Source organism: Tenrec ecaudatus, chromosome 14, assembly GCF_050624435.1.
Source record: "Tenrec ecaudatus isolate mTenEca1 chromosome 14, mTenEca1.hap1, whole genome shotgun sequence".
NCBI lineage: Eukaryota > Metazoa > Chordata > Mammalia > Afrosoricida > Tenrecidae > Tenrec > Tenrec ecaudatus.
Genome location: NC_134543.1, coordinates 72,789,453 through 72,808,452, shown reverse-complemented (window position 1 = coordinate 72,808,452; position 19,000 = coordinate 72,789,453).

The window sequence follows — 19,000 nt, the reverse complement described above, 5'->3', positions numbered from 1 at the left end:
TGTATTCTACTCACATAGTCACACACAGCCTCGTGTTGCTTTGGGAATGTTTAAGGCAAGCATGGTTTATCTTTTCCCATTGATTATTAAAGATCCACAAGGACAGGGACCATATCATGTATCTGATGCTGTTTCACAGGGTTTAGCACATCACTAGGCCTAAAGTGATTCCTCAACAAATAGTTGTTGAGTAAACGCACTGAATGGATGTGAAGGCACTTCAGTGTAGAGATGATAATTCGGAGAGGAGTTTTCATTTGATTCAAGAGGCAGTTGGGAGCTCTTAGTATTGGCTTCTGAGAACAGGAATAAAAAAATTCCGTATGGAAGAGTTTTAGTGTTGTGAGTATATCCTGTCAAGTTTCCGAGAAACAAATACAACATCGTAGAGGCGCACTTTAAGCAAAGCGTTGGCTCTGTCCTGGCAAACAATAATGAGCCTTTGATACACAGCATTGGAAACAACATGTAGGATTGAAACCAGGAAAGGTACCTTGTAGGCTGTTTAGTTGATAAGCGTTTAGGGCTATGGGCAGCATTCCCCAAATGGACCTGAACACGAAGGCAGTTATTTAAAGAAAAAAAAAAAGATAAAAGTAATAGGAGTCCAGGTGGCTCAGTGGTCCAGCACTTAGCTGCTAACCAAAAGGTCAGTGGTTTGAATCCATTAGTTGCTCTATGGGAGGAAGATGTGACTGTTGACTTCTGTAAATATGCAAGCTTCACAGATATCAGGGGAATTTCTCCCCACAGTTTGGTTTTAGACACGGCACACCCACCACAGTGGGGTTTCAAACCTGTAAACCTTTGCGGAAGCAGACTAGCACATCTTTGTTCTGTCACGTAGTGTTAGGCAGGGTCCTCTGGAGAAACAAAACCAGGATACTCATGATTATATGTGCATAAAAGGATAGGTTCATAGGAAGAAGAAATATAACAACATCTAATTAGTCCAAGGTCAAGGAAGCAGACAGAAGAGTCTTCCCTCAGGCAAGGCAGGCAGTCTGCCCACAGGCAGCAGACAGCAGGGTGAGTCAGCAACAGTAGGTAGTTCAGGTACTTAGTGACGCAGGCCCTTATGGCATCTCAAACTCAAGCATGGTGACAGGATCCCTCAGCCTCAAAATCGAGCAATGTATGCACCAGCAGTATGGCCAAACAGGTCTCAAAGGAGCCTCAAGCTCTAGCGACAGGATCCACACGTTGGCTTGGTCCACAGGTAGTGTGGCATACAGGCTAAGGCAGAGAACTAGCTAAAGCAGCCACACACTGGTCTGGTCACCAGGGAGCAAGTGAGAGATGGAATGCCAGCTGTCTTTATTTATTTTGGTTGTCCTCCAATCAAGCTGTGATCTGACTAAACTCTGCCCACATGTTCCCATCAGCCTAGTTGGCACAATAAACCTAACTCTCAAAGGAATCCAATTAAATTCAAACTGCCAATCATTTGATTCTCCAATGAGCACGTTATCCACTGCTCTACCAGGGTTTTTCCATAAAGATGGCTGTTGATGGGAGCCATTGAGTTGTTTCCAACTCCTAGTGGATGTATGTACAGCAGAATAAAGCACTGTCAAGTTCTGTGCCAGCCTCACAATTGTTATGCTGCAGCCTATTGTTGCAGACTCTAGTCAATCCATCTCCTTGAGGAGTTTCCTTCAGTCCACCCCACCCCACCCCACCCCACCCCACCTTCCACTTTACCAAACATGTTGTCCTTCCCTGGGGACTGATCTTTCTTGAAAACATGGCGAAAGTAGTTGAGACAGAGTCTCTCCATCCTTCATTCTAAAGAGCATTCTGGCTGTACATTTTTCAAAACAGATCTCCTGGTTCTGTTGGAAGTCCATGGTACTTCCAATATTTTTTGGCAGCACCATAATTTAAATGCATTGATTCTTCTTCAGTCTTCCTTATTCCATAGGTATTACAGCCTTGGAAACGGATGGACTACAGATTCTTCCACGGTCATGCTGATGCTATTAATTGGGACTGAATGATGGTTAGAATGAATGTAACGTGTTGAATTAAGCCTTGCTCAGGTTTATGTTGCAATGGGACTTTCAACTACAGATGTTCAACAGACACTGGCAATGTCATTACTTGGAAAATACTCTGATTGCAGAATTTGGAGACCAGTGATCTAATCCTGATATCGCTGTCACTGGGGTAATTGACATTGGGCAAGCCATTCAGATTCTATATAATCTAAGTCGGGTAGGCTAGCTAATTTTCATGGAGTACTTGTCTGGACAGATATTCCATGAAAAATAAAGTTGCCTATTTTCCAACATTTTAACATACATTTTTAAACATTCTGAAAAGTAGGAAGACTTTTAAAGTAAATCCTCATATACCTACCACCTAGACCCTACAGTGAACATTTTCCTATTCTTGATTTGTCACACATCTATCAGGTAACTTATTTACTATGTTATTGTATTATAAAGCATAGTAATACTGAATTATAGTGTTCCAGCTGTTGCCATTATTTGGAAAGACTGGCTTTCTAAGATCTGGACCCTTGGAATCCTCTTTAAACATTCTTACACGTTTTAGTCTATCAGCTTCTTCCTTGAACCATCTGTTCTATTCTCACTCAGTTGATCTCTTTGGTTCACAAGTCAAAACCACTGAGTTGATTCTGACTCATGGGGACCCTGCGTGGGATTTCCACAGCTGCAAATCTTTCCAGGAGCAGCCTTGTCTTTCTCTTTCAAACTGTATTACAAAGGTAGCGCTTTGTCACCAGTTTCATGACCAGTGTACATCAAGTCATCATTATCTTCTACTGGGGTGCGTTACTTTCTTCCCTTTCTTGCTTCTGCTGGGGCCCCTCCACCATCCCTTCCCTGCAGCAAAAGTAGAATGATTTTTTTTCTCCCCAAAATAAAAGTCAGAGGAATTTACTCTCCTGTGGGAACTTTCCTGAAAACATTCCCAAGGCTAATAGGCCTTGTGGGGTTTGCTCTCTGGGTCTCTTACTGGTGCCATTTTCCCCTCACCCTTCTTCTTGCCCTTTCAGTCCTGTGTGCAAATCCACCCCTAAGCAGAGCCTCTTTCTCCAGATATGGCACGTGGCTCACATCCCCGATTCATGTCGATTTCTCTGCTAATGTGACTTGACCTGGAGCATTTCTTGTTCGCCTTATCTAAAATCATTTTTTGGGTTAGGGGGGTTTTGGGTCACCCTCCATTTCTGTATCTTGTTTTCCTTAAGTATGTGTGCATTTAGTTGTTTTTTTTCTGTCCCCTTCTCCCTTTGAGCACAGATAGGGTCACTATAGAATTATCTATTCTGAGAATCTAAAACAGTAAATAGCGCACACGGCAAAACCGAACTCACCGCCAATGACTTGATTCCAATTCATAGCGACTCTAGGTGGGGCATCAAAGCTCTAAATCATTGAAGGAGCAGAGAGTATCAGCTTTCTCCAGCAGATCTGCTAGTGGGTTTGAACCTCTGACCTCGCAGTCCAACGCTTAACTGACAGTGCTGCAGGCTCACCTGCTTCATAGTGCTTGCTGGAAGATATATCACAAAGACCAAGAAGAATGAATAGCATCAACGCTGCACTGATGTGTCAGCTTTCAAATTGTATACACGTGGGTTTGCTGAGTTTATCACACATGCGGGTGCTTGCTCTCTTAGGTATGGCGCCAGTGAGTTTTTAACACGCGAGGGAAAGTTGTCCTTGGCTTTCCCACTTGTATTCATTTGTGAAGCTGCAGCTAGCAGGGCGCATGTCTTAGTCCAGTAGCAGAGGAACTCCTGTGCTAGTGAAACTGATGGGAAGTCAGTTGAGACTCAGTCTCCTCGCGGAGGGGTGAGAGCACAGATAAAGGAGAAATAATATCTGATAAGGAGAAAGAAACGCACATTTCTCAAAGTCAGTAATTGACAACATTAATTCCAACCAGTGTTACTACATCTTTGTTAAGTCAGACCATTTTGCATTCAGGCATTGAGCTTGTTAGCATGGAAGAAAAAATTCCTTATGCAGGTATGCATAGCAACAACTTGAGAGTTTTAATAAGAAAATTATCTTACTCATAAATTTTGTTTCATTTTTTTCCTGCTCGCATTAAGGCATTAGAATTCTTTTCCTTTTTTAAACTATAAATATATATTTTAGCATTACCATTTTTAATCCCTTTCACCTTTTAACCACATCCACAAATAAATACTTATCAGTTACCGAGAAATTGGAATGTAAGCTCAATTATGTTAAAGACTAATGGCTGAAGCTAACACCTAGTAACAGCTTCCTTTGCAATATTTATTCTCCTGGTGATAAAAAAAAAGCAAGTAGGACCACCATCTCATTGCTGCAGCAAGAATTTAGCTACAAGTTTATCAATTTGAACAGGCCAACTGCACAACTAAATGCATGTGAAACTTAACAAATCCCTTGGGGAAGCTGACTGTCAGAATTTTCTAGTCTGTGTCGAGTTACTGAGGTGCGACATGGTGGCTTGGACTTAATGCCTTAGGCAAGCACAATCAAATAGAGACAGTTTCCGATTGTGCTGTGTCTGTGAAGGGATCTCTAGCCTGTGTCTAACTGAAGCTTTCAGAGAGGAATATAACACCATCACGAGCTCCTTCTTTGAATAATTTGGCAGGTTATTTGGTTTTGAAGAAATCCAAGTAAGATTTTCCCAGGGTAAACTTTGCCAGAGTTGAAAGAGTTAAGATTATGATTTGCTGGTCTAGGAAGGTAGAAACAATCACAAAGCATAGCCGTTTGTATTTTAATTTTCAGAAAGAGAATGCTAATTGTGGTCTACTGGGGTTTCTTTGGGCGCTGGCAATTCTATATTGCAGTCTCTTGAAGTTGGTTATCAAAGCTAATTGGAAGATCCCATTCACCCACACATTTCAGAACGGGTTGGCATAAAGGAAGTACTAGAGGGAAGCGGTTAAGGAGGGTCTGGAGCCAGATTACTTTGGTTTGAATCCCAGTTATAGAACCTATTAATGTGTGAATTAGGGACAATTAATTAACCTCAATTTCCTTGTCTGCAAAATGGGAATATTATCCACATTCAAAGTTATGTGAATATTTAATTAATTAACAGATGTTAAGGATGTAGAATAGGGCTTGATGCACAGCACAGAGTAAGTATTGGCGGCAATGGTTACAGCAGCTGTACTCAGTAGGTTGTGCATCTATTGTAGTTTCTCAGGTCACATAGTACAAGTCACACAGTATCACAGTTCTTCAACTGTGAGAAGTAAGGTTGGTTTGAAAGTCATGTTTCCAGGCTCTGAGAAAGTTGTGACCCTAGTCATACAACCTTTTCCACAGAGGAGACTTACTGTGAAGGAACCTGAGTCAAAAAATAGACCCCTTCAAATCTAGAGAAGAGTGTTAGGCAGGGTAAATTTGAAGTGGGTGTTGTTTTAGCTTTAACGACAGTAGACACTAAGATAACTTCTCCTTGGATATTATATGATTGCTGGTCTTCAGGAATCTGAGAGCTAACCCCAGTTGCTGTTCTTCAGGATTGAGAGCTAATCCCAATTTTTAAATGTCAGCTCCCTGATAGTCCTGAAGAGTCCTTTTGCTCATTTGGACCTATAAATAAAATTATGTCTCTTGTTTTCTTCCTGTAATATGACCTTAAGGTCTCTAATCTTCCCACAGAATTTGGCTTCTATCTCTTACCCTCCAGTCTAGAGAGTCAACCTTTGAAGCCTATAACTCTTTTTCCTTGATTTGGTTGGCTACTTAGAATGCAGGGAGCCATCGACATGGCTTCAGGTCCCTACATTTCTCCCTGTCTCTATCATTCCCCCCTCCCTTATCTTTTTTTGCTCTCTAGATCTCCCAAGGTCTGCTTATTCCGTCTCTGTCTGTTACTCGGCCTCCTCTGTGCACCTCCACGGACACCTTTCTCTCTCAGGTGCCTTCTAATCAGGATTGCCAAAGAAGAGATGGAGAGGAAGCCCAAAGAAGGCCCACCTAAAGGGAGGCAAACATAGTCCATACTGGGGCTTTTGGAAGGGAGGCAAACATGGTCCATACTGGGGCTGTTAATAGTGATGCTAGGGCAACTTGGTTTATTGGGAAAAGCAGGTTCTACCTTGGGTCTAAGACTTTGTAGGGAAAATAAACAACTATTTCCCAAATGTCTTCCTTTCCTCCCTCCCCTTACTGCAACAATAGCACCACCAAAAAACTAATATACGGTGTAGTTTTTAAAGAGTTGCTAAAGAGAAGGGAAGGCGAGGACAATTATGGGTATGGGTTCAGGTCATCTAACTGACTAGGTACTCAGGTGAGCAAAAGAGGCCTTTCAGGGGCTGTGGCCGATTAACACGGATCGAGAAGGAGTTATTATTACTGTTACTTTTGATCAAACAAAGCAAGGGGACTCAGCTCTCCATTCTTTGTCCTTGTCGTTGCAAACCGAAAGAACATTCTGCAGTGTCTTAAGACAACTGTTGGGAACTGCTTTGTAGTATCTGCTCCAGTTCCTACTGAGAAAGGCTGAAGAAAAGTTCAGTACAAATTATAAAATATTTTTTTAATTGGGACTAGATTTTTCAGTGAGCAGCAAAATCCAATGAGAATACTATCCCATGATTTTGCCATTATTTTAAATAATACCTAAATCAGAGGTGTAAGTGTCATGTAAGTGGCATAGAATGTGAGAACTGAGAAGAGTCTGAGACCACGTCTAACTCAACTTCCCTACGAGAGTGAACGGGACCGCAAAGCCCAGAAGCACAAGTCAATCATTAAATTGCTGATTGCTCACGCTATAATCTTGGTCCATTTATCAAATATTAGTAAGTAACACCAAACTGTAATAGATAAGTCATTAAAGATGTGTATTTTGCTTAAGAAATGCCAACCTAAATTGGCAGCCAGCATTGCCATTATAAAGTGAAACCCTGATTCAATTAATTAATGCATTACCTTTACATTCTACTAAGGACCTTAACTCATACGGCATCATATTGCATGGTTTATGTTGTAGAATTCAAGAGAGGTATTTTGTTTAGCAGAGAGAGGCTTTGAGTTTGTTTCTTAGAAGCCAAGGTCACTGTAAATAACTAATATTTAAAAAATACAACAAAAATGTAAATATATTAACTCTTTCATATACAGTTTGTAAAAATAGAAAAATGAATCTCAGTGAATATGTCACAGTGCAGAGGTCAGCCAACATTTTCTATTATGGGACCGATAGTACATATTTTCCCCATGGCCCATCTGGTCCCTCTTGTTCTAACCACTCGCCTTGGCTGTGGCTTCTCCTGGTAATGCACAACAGAATGGGGGTAACGTTTGGCTCGAGAGCCACATAAACTCAAAACCTCATTGCCATTGCGGCAGTGCCAACTCATAGCAGCCCTATAGTACCAGGTAGAGCAAGCAACTTAGGAGCCTCTGTGGGTTTCGTAGACTGTAGCTGTTTACTGGAGTAGAAAGCCCCGTGTGTCTCTAGAGGAGCGGCTGGTGGTTTTGAACTTCAGACCTTGTGGTTAGCAGCCCAACTCAGCACCACTCCACTGTCCCAGCTCCATATAAAACCTTCAAAATCATCAATACCAACCAGCATCAGAAACCTCCTGAAAGAGAATCAGCTCTAGCCATCAGGTTAGGCTTGAGTTAATTAAATGTTTGACCAAATATATCAGGCTAATTTGTAAGCTAATTATTTTGTATGACCAACGAATGATGTTAGAAATATTGAAATGGCTGTTGGCAGGAAAAAATATTCCCCACCCCTCTTGTAGAAAATATGTAAAAAATAATATGGTTGTGTTCTGATAAAAATTTATTTATAAAAATAGGCAGCAGGCGGGGTTGGCCCAGGGTCTACAGTTTGTCAATCCATGTTCCAATGTGATGACAGGTGTCTTAATTTAATGCTAACATAGTTGAAAGCCAGACTTGAAATTTGTTGTAGTTCATAATAAAGGCTGAAATAAAACCCCATTTCATTTATTGAGGAAATTTATATAATTGGGGCATGTGCTTAATTAAAATGGCTTCTAATAGAATTCCACAGAGAACAATAGAGAAGCTCTTGCAAGGACTGCTGCTGAGACCTCTTTTGTAAGAGAAAAAAGGAAACAATCCAAATGCTCTCATTTAAGAGGAACCAGTCAAACACGGGTCATCTGCACAGTTAGAAGGAATGAGCTCGGTGGATTTTGTCTGCAGACCATTTCCTGAAGGACAAAAGGCCAGTGATCGATGGATGTAGATGACATCACTTATGACTGATGTATGTGACATCATTTATGATTGACGTACACGACATCACTGATGCTAGGCAAACAAACCACAAGTGGTTTATGGCATATTCTCTGTGGATACAAAAGACATCTGTAAATTTACAGAAAAAAGTGGTCTGGCAGAAAACACACCAACAGGATTATCACTGATTATCTCCAGGCAAGGATTGAGTGTAGGGGATTGGATAAAGGTTAAAGAGATTACAAAAATCACAATGGAAAAAGAGAATAACACTCAAAAAATGCTAAATAGGCAACCATATAAAGGGCTTATAATTTTTAAGTTAAAAATATAGTAGCTAAACCCTCCAGTCTTTACGGTTTTGAGGATTTTCTGGGAAAACATCACGAGGATGGAATTCAACTTCAACAGACAGGGCATGTGATTTATTTATTTACTGCGCAGCCTTGGAACCGCAGAAAACCTTTGGACATCTTGAAGTTCGAGAAACTCACGAGTTTAGCAAGGCAGTGGAGTGGGCACAGCATCCGGCAGTTTATGAGCTGTATGTCAATGTCATGGTCAGTCTGGCCTCGGGAATTTATGCCTGCGCCTGTGCCGCATTTTGCAAGTAATATGAACACTTACCTTGCAGCATGCCCTCTTCTCAATGCGATCTGTGAGGACTGGAGGCAGCATCCTGAGTTAAATACAGTCACCTTATTTTAAAAGGTGACTGCTAAAAACTAATATGGTACATGAGACCAGACATAGGGAAGTAATAGGAAGTAAAAAGACTATTACTTATGGTTGAGAAGAGACTATATCTTCAACTTAGTGACCATTTGTTGAAGACCCACTATAAACTCCTCACTGCATTAGCAAAGTAGGAAATGCAAAGGAAATGTGAATGCAATGTCTTTTCATGAAAGAGCAAACTGCCTCATTGGGGGGGGAGAAATTAGATAACAGGAAAAGACACCACATTAAATGCCAACTTGAGAATATGGTCATAGATACAATTGTGGAAACCTTCGGGACGTTAACATAGTTAGGTCTTGTCTGGGGCCTCATGAAAAGTGTGAATAGATAGGGGAGACAGGCAGATTTAAAAAGGAAGGGAGAAAAGACAGTGAGTCAGAGACCAACGTTAGACACCTGTTCTGATGAAGAGCCTGGGGCAATACGGATGACAAGGGCGACAGCAACGATACCAGTAGTAACGCTCCCGATGCTGCTGATGGCATGGCGGTACCATTATCAGCAGTAACGAGCCTGCCCTAGATTAGTAGCACTACTAGTGGTAATCGTAACAGTAGCAATGGCAATCATAATAATATTCGACTCACATTTTTTCACCGAGATTTTTTTTCCCATGTAAGGTAATAAAATCTTCTATAGACCTTATCTGTTCAGCCTGTTTTATAGGCTTTATCTCATTCAATTCTCATTAAACCCAATCCTTAGTGCCCTCCTCCCCACCCCCACCAATTAAACAGGTGAGGAATGGAGGGCTAGTGAGATAAGTTACCTTGTTAAAAACAAAACAAAAACCACAGCTAACAAGGACCACACTCAGTATGGAAACATTTACTGCCTGACTCCAAAGCTTCAACTTCATCCAGAAGAGAGCCACAGTCTACTATTGGCTTTAAGAGAAGTAGGCTCTTGCCACCTACCTATGTACGATAGATATGGGAAGCAAGCCTGAGGAGAACCCAGTGGGACAGTTCCAGAGAGGCTTAAGGGGAGGAGAAGGTGGAGAGACTGGGTGGGTGGGGGGCGAGGAAGGGAGTGGTGAGCAAACAAAACTATAAACAGGGGAACAACTAGGGAATTGAAACCAACAATGAGGAGGATGTAGACGTGGAAATCCTGGGGGTATCTATTGGCGCAACAGCAATCTAGCTGAGAGGAATTATTAAGAGGCAGAAGAAGGGCGCATGTGATGGTGGGGCAGGATGACGGTAAAAGGAAATGGAGGAACGATCTTGGAAGCAAAGCTATGGACAGGGGTATAAACACAGGTGTGTGCATTTGTAAATATATTAATTCATAAAAATAGAGGTACTGGCGTATGTACATATATTTATATGGCAATACATTGAGGTAGTGGACAGGCCTCTGCTCAAGCTCTCCCTCAATGCAAGATCACTTTGTTCTAACAACCTGGCATTCTGTGATGGTTACCCTCCCAGCTTGATCACTGAAGCCAAATGGGTGTACAAGCAAATGTGAAGAAGAAAGCTGATGGTGCCTGGCTATCAAAAGATGTAGTGTCTGGGGACTTAAAGGCTTTAAGATAAACAGCCATCTAGTACAGAAGCAACAAGCCCAGATGGAAGAAGCACACCAGCCTGTGCGATCATGAGGTATTGATGGGATGGGGTAACAAGCATCAGAAGACCCAATACAGTATGTTGAGAATGAGGGGCTTGGAGCAGAGACCCCAAACCCCTCTGTAGAAAATGGGACATCCTCTCACAGAAGGGTCACAAGGAAGGGATGAGTCAACCAGGCCACAGTAAAGCACTGATGAAACACACAATATTCCTCAGGTTTCTCTGTTTGTTTTCCTCTGGTTTATTGAGGCTTTCCTCCCATCCCCACTATCATGACTCCAGTTCTGCCTTTCACTTATGGGTAGATTGTAGTGTGCACACTGGTGCAGATCAGAGCTCAGGACACATAGAATCCAGGTCAGATAAGCTCCTCAGGAACAGAAATGGGAGTAGAGATACCAGGAGGGTAGGGGGAAATGTGGGAAGAGGAGGAGAGGAAGGGGGAACCATTGCAATGAATGATACGTAATCAACCCATCCCCAGGGGGACAAACAACAGAAACCATAGGGAAAGGGGGAAAGCGGTTGATGTAAAGATATGAAAACAATTTATAAGGTATCAAGGGGTCATGAGGTTGGGAGGGGTTGGGAGGGAAAAAAGAGGAGCTGATAGCAAAGTCTCAAATAGAAAGTAAATGTTTATAAACAATGATGGCACCATCTATACAAACATGCTTGATTAATGTATAGATTGTTATAAGAGCCCCAATAAAATGATCTTAAAAAAGAAAAACGAAGGCTTCAGATCATATAACTTCTTGGAGAAAGATAAGGATTCTACTTCTATAAAGTTCCAGTCTTGGAAGCCCACAGAGGCATTCTAGTCTGTCCTGTAGGATCACTGTGAGTTAGAATGGATTCATTGGCAGGGCATTTGGTTTCTGGTTTAGATGATATAGTCTCTAAAAGTTCTTAATGTTCATCCTAGGAGTTAGACCCATTTAGGTAGGGAAATGGAGCTAGTAATTGCATTGTGAAAATTAGATGAGACAATGAGACAACACATGGAGCAATGTCAGGTACATAATAATCCTCAATAGAATTTTAGAACCCAATTAATATTACCTTCAACCAGCCAATCTAGCTAACTGCCTGAGCATTTGTTTCACTGGCAACACTAAACTGTGGATGAGGAAGATGTTGCTGGGTTAGTGTAAACCCTGTTTACATTCAGAGTGGAGAACTTCCCTGCAGATGTGGGCCACGACACAGTGTGGATCTGCAAGAGACTCGCTTTCCTGACATTTCATCCTGCATTTACTGGGCTTGGACCCCAGTGCTATTGTAGGTGTGCGCACATTGCTCTGCTAGGAATCACAACTATGGGAGTGAGTTTGAGGTTTTTGATACTGTAGTTGACTAAGTTTTTAAAAAGAACAACAAAAGAACAGTGAAGGTTGCAGTCTTCCAAGTGAGAAGTGAACCAGCCACTTTTGTTTCAGACCAGCTGAGCCGAAGAATTATGCAAGTTATATCAGAATCATGCATGTGTTAATAATTACCTAAAAGAAGCCAGTAGTTTGTAAAGTGGAGGACTGCTCTTCTTACATGGCCTGGTAGTCTTGTATGTACGCTGTATGCCTGGAAAAAACTTAACCATAAATAATTTACGCTGCCCCTTTCTTTCCTCTATATTGTGGGGGAACGGGTGGGTGCTTTAATCAATCAACCGCTTTTCTCCATCTTAATGTTACCTGTAATTGTAGGTTGTGAGTCTTTTGATAGCCTTCACAAGACCAGTGCTTTTGTTTAGCTGTAGAGATGAGGCAAGGGTTCATGTTTCTAAGAGGGCTTAGTAGGGGTGGAGGGGAGGTAGGAAAAGGGAGTCATCGCTCCCTGGGGTGAGTTAGTGGCTGTGAAACCATTCAGTAAAGGATGAGTGAACGCACAGTAGGATGAATGTGGTCCATGGACCCATGCCGTTGAATTAGATGTGTAAAAATTGTTGAATTGGCAAATATGGTATATATACTTTTATACACCACACAAAACACACACAGGCAAAGGATTCAGGTTTCTGCTTTAGAAAATCTAAAGATTTTGTGTGTCTATTTTTCCTTGAAAGATTTCTCTTTCTTAATTTCTTCCCATTGGAGCAATAGGCCCATTTTTTCCAAATGAAATCTTCTATGTCACTGAATTTCAGGTGGAAATATATATAGACAGATAGCTAGACAGATAGATTTTACTGTTCTTTTCGTCTCAAGTTGTACTCTTACTAAAGGAGAGAGTGGTGGAAAAGAATTGAGGTCTCTTCATGCATAAAATGAAGTCTTTTGTTGCTAAGTGTTAGATATCTGATGTTTTAGTGGAAAGTAACTGGTTTAATGAGTAACTCATAACTCACTAAACACTATTGTATATTTGAGAGTTACACTTTTCAGCCTCAGAACCTATGAAAATCTTGATGCTAACTAAACTCAGAGCACAATGTATACTTTCATTCACAAGATCTTATCTCTGGATCGTCTGTTTACATATAAATAGGGACAAATCCTGAAGCAGCTCAGATGTGTTGATTGAACCCCAAGTGAGGGTATCTTCGTGTTCTTGGAGACACAGTGGTAGGGGTGAATGGATTTTCTGACTTACAATGCTCATGCCTTGGCCTGGTAGGGAATCCCAACATTCTGCTCCCTCTGATTTCCGTCTCCTTGCTGATAGACGGAGTGGTTAAGTGAGGAAAACCGAACCACTAGCTGTTGGTTGATTCTAACTCTTGGCTAGCTCTATGTGTGTCAATGTAGACTTGTGCCCTACACGTTCCTTTTTCCCTTTTTCTTTTTTTAAAAATTCATTGTTAATTGAGAATTAATGTAGAATTGTGCGTTTGCCACTGCAATTAGTTTCCAGTTATTTCTTTTCTACGTGGACTCCTTGACATTGTCTCCCCGTCACTCTGCCACCAACTGTCTCTATAGGTTCATGAATCCTTGGTTTCATAAATCAAAAACTGAAGAAAAAAAACATATAAAACAACTTCAAGAGTGGCCCCCAATGACCTAACACTTCCAAGATACACCCTAATACATGCCAATAAAAAACAAAGAAAACAATACAAACCAACTATACAGAAAATTTTGGAAACCAATTCAGGTCCAGCATGCATCACTGACCAAGTTTTAGCTGTCCGAGTCAAATTTATGCCCTCTAGAAGATCTACGGTGTTTTCAATGACTGACTTCTCAGAAGCAGGTCACCTTTCTTCTGAGACTCTGCCCAGTGGACTTGAACCACAGCTTTCCGTCAGCAGTTGAGTACATTAGCCATTTTCGCTTTACCTTGTGAATAAACCTGGCCATCAAGTCCATTTAGCCTCAGAGCAAACCCTGCAGAACTGCCCCTGTGGGTTTTCCAGACCATAAATCTTTACCAGAGCGAAGTTCTCTTTCTCCCTCTCAGTCTCTGGTAGGTTCTCAGTAGGGAACACGGGGTTAGCCGCAAACTCATAACCTACTTTGCCCCAGGGCTCCCCTGGGACTACACAGTGAGGCACAGCAGGTGGAGAACAGCACGGCCTTTTCCAGTCATGCCGTGCACACTTAGGGACTACGTGAAGATCATGTTAGATAACAGCCTCAATCAACTGAAGAGATTGTTTGTCTCATATTGTTATAAGCACATGGCTCTCTTTATCCCTTGAGGCAGCCCTGTGTATTTACGTAGCTATTGAATGGTCACAGTAGATTCCATATAAATATCTTTAAATTAGCTAGATTTTATTTCTATGGAAAAAATATTTCAAATGGAATTTAGAGTCATATTTTTAGATCTTTTAATCAGTTTAGATATAAGGTACTGAATATAAAGGCAAAATGTTATATTCTGGGATTGTTTTTCTTGTTTTTTTTCTGCTATAAATATAATACACACTCATTTTATATATTACAGTGACTTGAATCATACTGGCAAAAAGTTACTTGTGATCCCACTACATACAAATATTACCATTTATAACATTTTTGGAATTTTATAGATTTTTCATGCCTATATTTATTTTTTTTAATTATATTGTACAATATAGTCTGCTTTCTTTTAACTTAATATATTGTGGAGCTCATTAAAGGATATGTAATTCTATGGCATAACTTTCCTATTGTAACCAGTTCTTTATTAGGTGTTTGCTTTGATGAATGTCTTTTCCACTTTTGTGCATTTGACCAATCACTCTTTTGTTTAGCAAAAATGCAGAGAAATAGAAGATGTATTTCCATTTTGATATATATTTTTGTCCTTTTTTCTCTCATGCTAGAAACCAAGCAGAGATGTCACAGTAAGTTGAAATAAGTAATGAAACCACTTTAATTTTTCTTATAAATTAAGTGAAGAAATAAAAGTCTATCTGAAACATCTTTAGTGCATGATCGTTAGAGTTAATCTTCGTGTTTACTTCTTTCTAGTAGCTGTTACTGAAATCAGAAAAGCAAATATTAAAACATTGCTCAAATGCACACACACATATTTAGAATGAACAATAGGGAAAGTATTAATTATCACATATTACTAAATGTATATTGTCATGTTACCTTGAGGAGCTCCTAACACATATGTAGGCAGAGACACAGATAAAGGGCAGCAGGGATAGTATGGCTGATTTCTAGTGTAGCATGTGGATTACGTACCTAACAGCAGCAACATTTTTACTAGTGACTACATTTCATAACAGACTTTTGGTGTAAAAAATAGATTTACATGTGAGGTATAGGTAAATATACCCACTCCTCTCTTATTGACAGTTAGGGTATAATGATCAGGCTATTATGCAAAAATCAGTGTTATGCAAAAATGGAGGAAGACCACACCCAACCACAAAATTGAGGATCCTCACACAACTTCCAAATATTATTATTATGTAAAGAGCACACCACTGAGAAGCCCAGCCAAGCTGACAAACAACTTTCACCACCCTAGCCCATGTTGCTTTTGCCTAGCACCTTTGTGCTTGGTAAGGCCAAATGCATGTTGCTAACAGGGAAAATAGCAGCAGGCTTCAAAAAGTTTGTGAAGGAATGGACTGATAATTTTTCCATGACTGCTTTGAATCCCGCTTGTGTGTGGCTAGTGAACTTTTAAACTTATTTAAATATTAAAGGCCAGGTAACAAGATAGTTGACAAGGGAGGATTCCTTGTATACTTTAATTGTTAATCTGGTGAGATATGGTTGCAACTGGCGTCTTCAATTTAAAATGTCCTGCTCACACATCATAATCATAGTCCATGTTTTAAACTAATCTGAAAATGATGATTTCAGAAAGATAAAACCATTGCTAATGTAGTCTTAGTGGGGACACTTCATAAAAGTTGTGGGAAAAGGTAACGAAAAGATCCTGGAATTTTCCCACAAATTTTTTGAATCCTTTTGCATATCTCAAATGACTAAATGATACATATTGGAAGCTTAGTACATTAAAGTGATTAATCATATTTGTTCTTTGGAGGGCAATATTGAACTGTGGAAAGATTTGCTTATTTTAGGTGTCTGGATTTTAACACTTGTGCTCTTTTGATGAGGTTAGACGGAGTGAACAATATTCTACTGAAGAAAGACATGAAGGGCACCCGAGGACAATTATAAATGAATGTCAAGGGGGTTGTGAATGCAGAAACACCATTCCCCCTCCCCTGACACACACAGAGGGACACCAGACCCCAAACCAAACTCACTGCCCTCGAGTCGATGCCGACTCAGAGTGACCCTCGGAGAACTGCCCTGTGAGGTTCCCAGACAGGAACTCTTCACAAGCAGGGGGTGGGGTTTGAACTGCTGACCTTGCAAATCACAGCCCAACTCATAACCACTATGCAACCAGGCCTCACAGCCAGAGGCATGTAGTAGGTAGGACAATAGTCCTCCCGACTATGAGGATCCTTCCAAGGAAGCACCCTGGTGTTGTGCAGGGGAGCAAGGAATATGCACAGAGGTGATGGAGCCTCCAGAGGCCTCAAGGGTTCTGGAGGACAATTCTCACTGCCAGCCTGGGAGGCCTGGGTTCCCTGCCAGGTCCCTGTGTGCACGCTCATCTCATCTCACGCTCACCCAGCTGCCCAGGGTGGCTTAGTTATTGCTCTGAGGCTGAAATGGGTTTCGTTGGGGTTTCTCAACCAAGATCAACTACGAAGAGAGAGTTGTTGATCTTCCTCTAACAACTCATCAAAGAAAACGCTACCAATCACAACCGAGTCTGCTCAGTCTTTCATGGAGCTGACACAAGATTGGAGGGCATTTTGTGGTGGGGGCATGGACTCACCCAATCCTGCATGTGGCAGCTGTGTGGCTCAGCAGCTACCAGGAATGAGAGGAATTAGGGCGTCGCTGTGGTCTCTCGGGAGCAGCAGAACGAGGCTGTCAGCAGACCAGAGACGACGTTGGGACCGATACCACGCTCCAGGTGTGAGCAATTAGAATCCATGGCTAAGTCTGAAGTCTCTTTGAACCCAGGGCCTGATACCAGTTCTGCTGACTGATGAACATCAAAGTCACGGCTCTCAGGGTGTGAGAATGTGTGGATGAAGTTCTAGTGTCGAATGTACAGGTTTGACACACAGTTATTTTCAGATCTTTTTTCCCAATTGTCTCACCTGGAAAGAATAGGCACGACAGAGAGCTCATTGTTCAGGCCAAGAGAGCTTTAAATTGAGATTTGAGTCCTGGTGGCATAGTGGTTACCAGTTGGGCTGCCAACCACAAGGTCAGCAGTTCACAACCATCAGCTGCTCCAAGGGAGAAAGACAGGGCTTTCTATAGCTGTAAACGGTTTACAGTCTTACAAACTCACAGGGGCAGTTCTACCCTGTCCTATATGGGGTCCCTTTGAGTTGGTATCCATTCTATAGGAGTGAGTATCTTACCATATTTTGTGAAAGTGAAGAAGAAAATAAAATAAGCATAACAAAATTAGCTATTTGACCGATACAGTGTGAATGAAGGTTCTGAATATTCCCTAGGATGGAGCCAATATAATCAGATGCCTATAATGTTATAAGGAGCCCTTGTGGCGCAGTGGTTAAAGTGTTCCGCTGTAACTGGAAGTTTACTGCCTGAAGTCCACCAGCTGCTCCATAGGTGAACGGGGTATCCGTTTGCTTCCATGTAGATGTACAGCTGTCGGCACCCTGTGGGGGAAGTTCTGTTGTCTTACAGGGTTACTGTGGTTGGAACTGATGTGACAAGAGTGGGTTTGGATTTGGGTTCTGTATGCCTCATATCAAGGAGCCCTGGTGGCATATTGGTTACAGGTTGGTCTGCTCATCGCAAGGTCAGCAGTTCAAAGCCACCAGGAACTCCTTGGGAGAAAGAGGGGCTTCCTGTTCCTGTAAAGCAGTGTTTCTCAACCTTCTTAATGCCCTGGCCCTTTCATACAGTTCCTCACATTGTGGTGACCCCCAACCATAAAATTATTTTCGTTGCTACTTCATCATTGTCATTTTGCTACTATTATGAATCAGGCTACCCCTGTGAAAGGGTCATTCGACCCCCAAAGGGGTCATGACCCACAGGTTGAGAACTACTGCTGTAAAGAGTTAACGTCTTACAAACCCATCAGGACAGTTCTAGCTTGTCCTATAGGGTCGCCATGAGTTGGCGTGACTCGATGGCAGTGAGGAAGTGTGTGATGCTGCATATTACTTTTCTATAGCTATTAGAGAGAGAACGACAATGATTTATAGGATGATAGCTAGTTGGGCGCGAGGATTTGGGCGCTGTATGGAATGACTTGCCGTTCTCCCTTCAAGAAACAGATTAGGGAGAGAATGCGAAGACGTCTGGCATATACTGTGTTCATACGTGCAGTCCACAGGGACCAGTCCAGAGGGCTTCGAAATAATTAATGGAGGACTTCCATGATCTTTTCACTCCAGTTTCCATGCACTTTTTGGAGGTGCTATGGTTACGAGGTGGGCTGGGATCCACAGCTGGTAACCCCGAGCAGCTCTGTGGAGACGGACTGGCCTGTCTTCTCCCAGAAGCAATTGTAGTCTCAGAAACCACAGGGCGTCACTATGAGTCTGCATTGACTTGATGGTAGTGTTTGGTTTTTTGAATTTTATCTATGTGTGCATTGACACATATGTATATGTGAAGGAAATGTATGAAAACATGAAAGGAACTCCCAACAGTAATATGGATAATTGTTTCTGCCTTAGCATTTTTTTGTATTTTCATCTTTTAATAGTCAGCATGTACTATTTTACTCGTGGAAATTATATTTAATAATGCTTTTAGAAACTATAAGTATTGAAATATACCTTTGGGCATGGATGAAGTATAAGTAGACAGAAGTGGCTACCTTTCTAAATGAACAATAAGGGGAGATACCTTCATTATTGAGATCATAAAACTATCACATGGTGAAGTTTCACAATGCTGGGTATTTCATCTCTATTGATGGGTTGGTTTGTCTTATCGAACTAAGTGTCTCAAGTGGTTGAGAAAACAATACCATGATTGGTTATTCTCA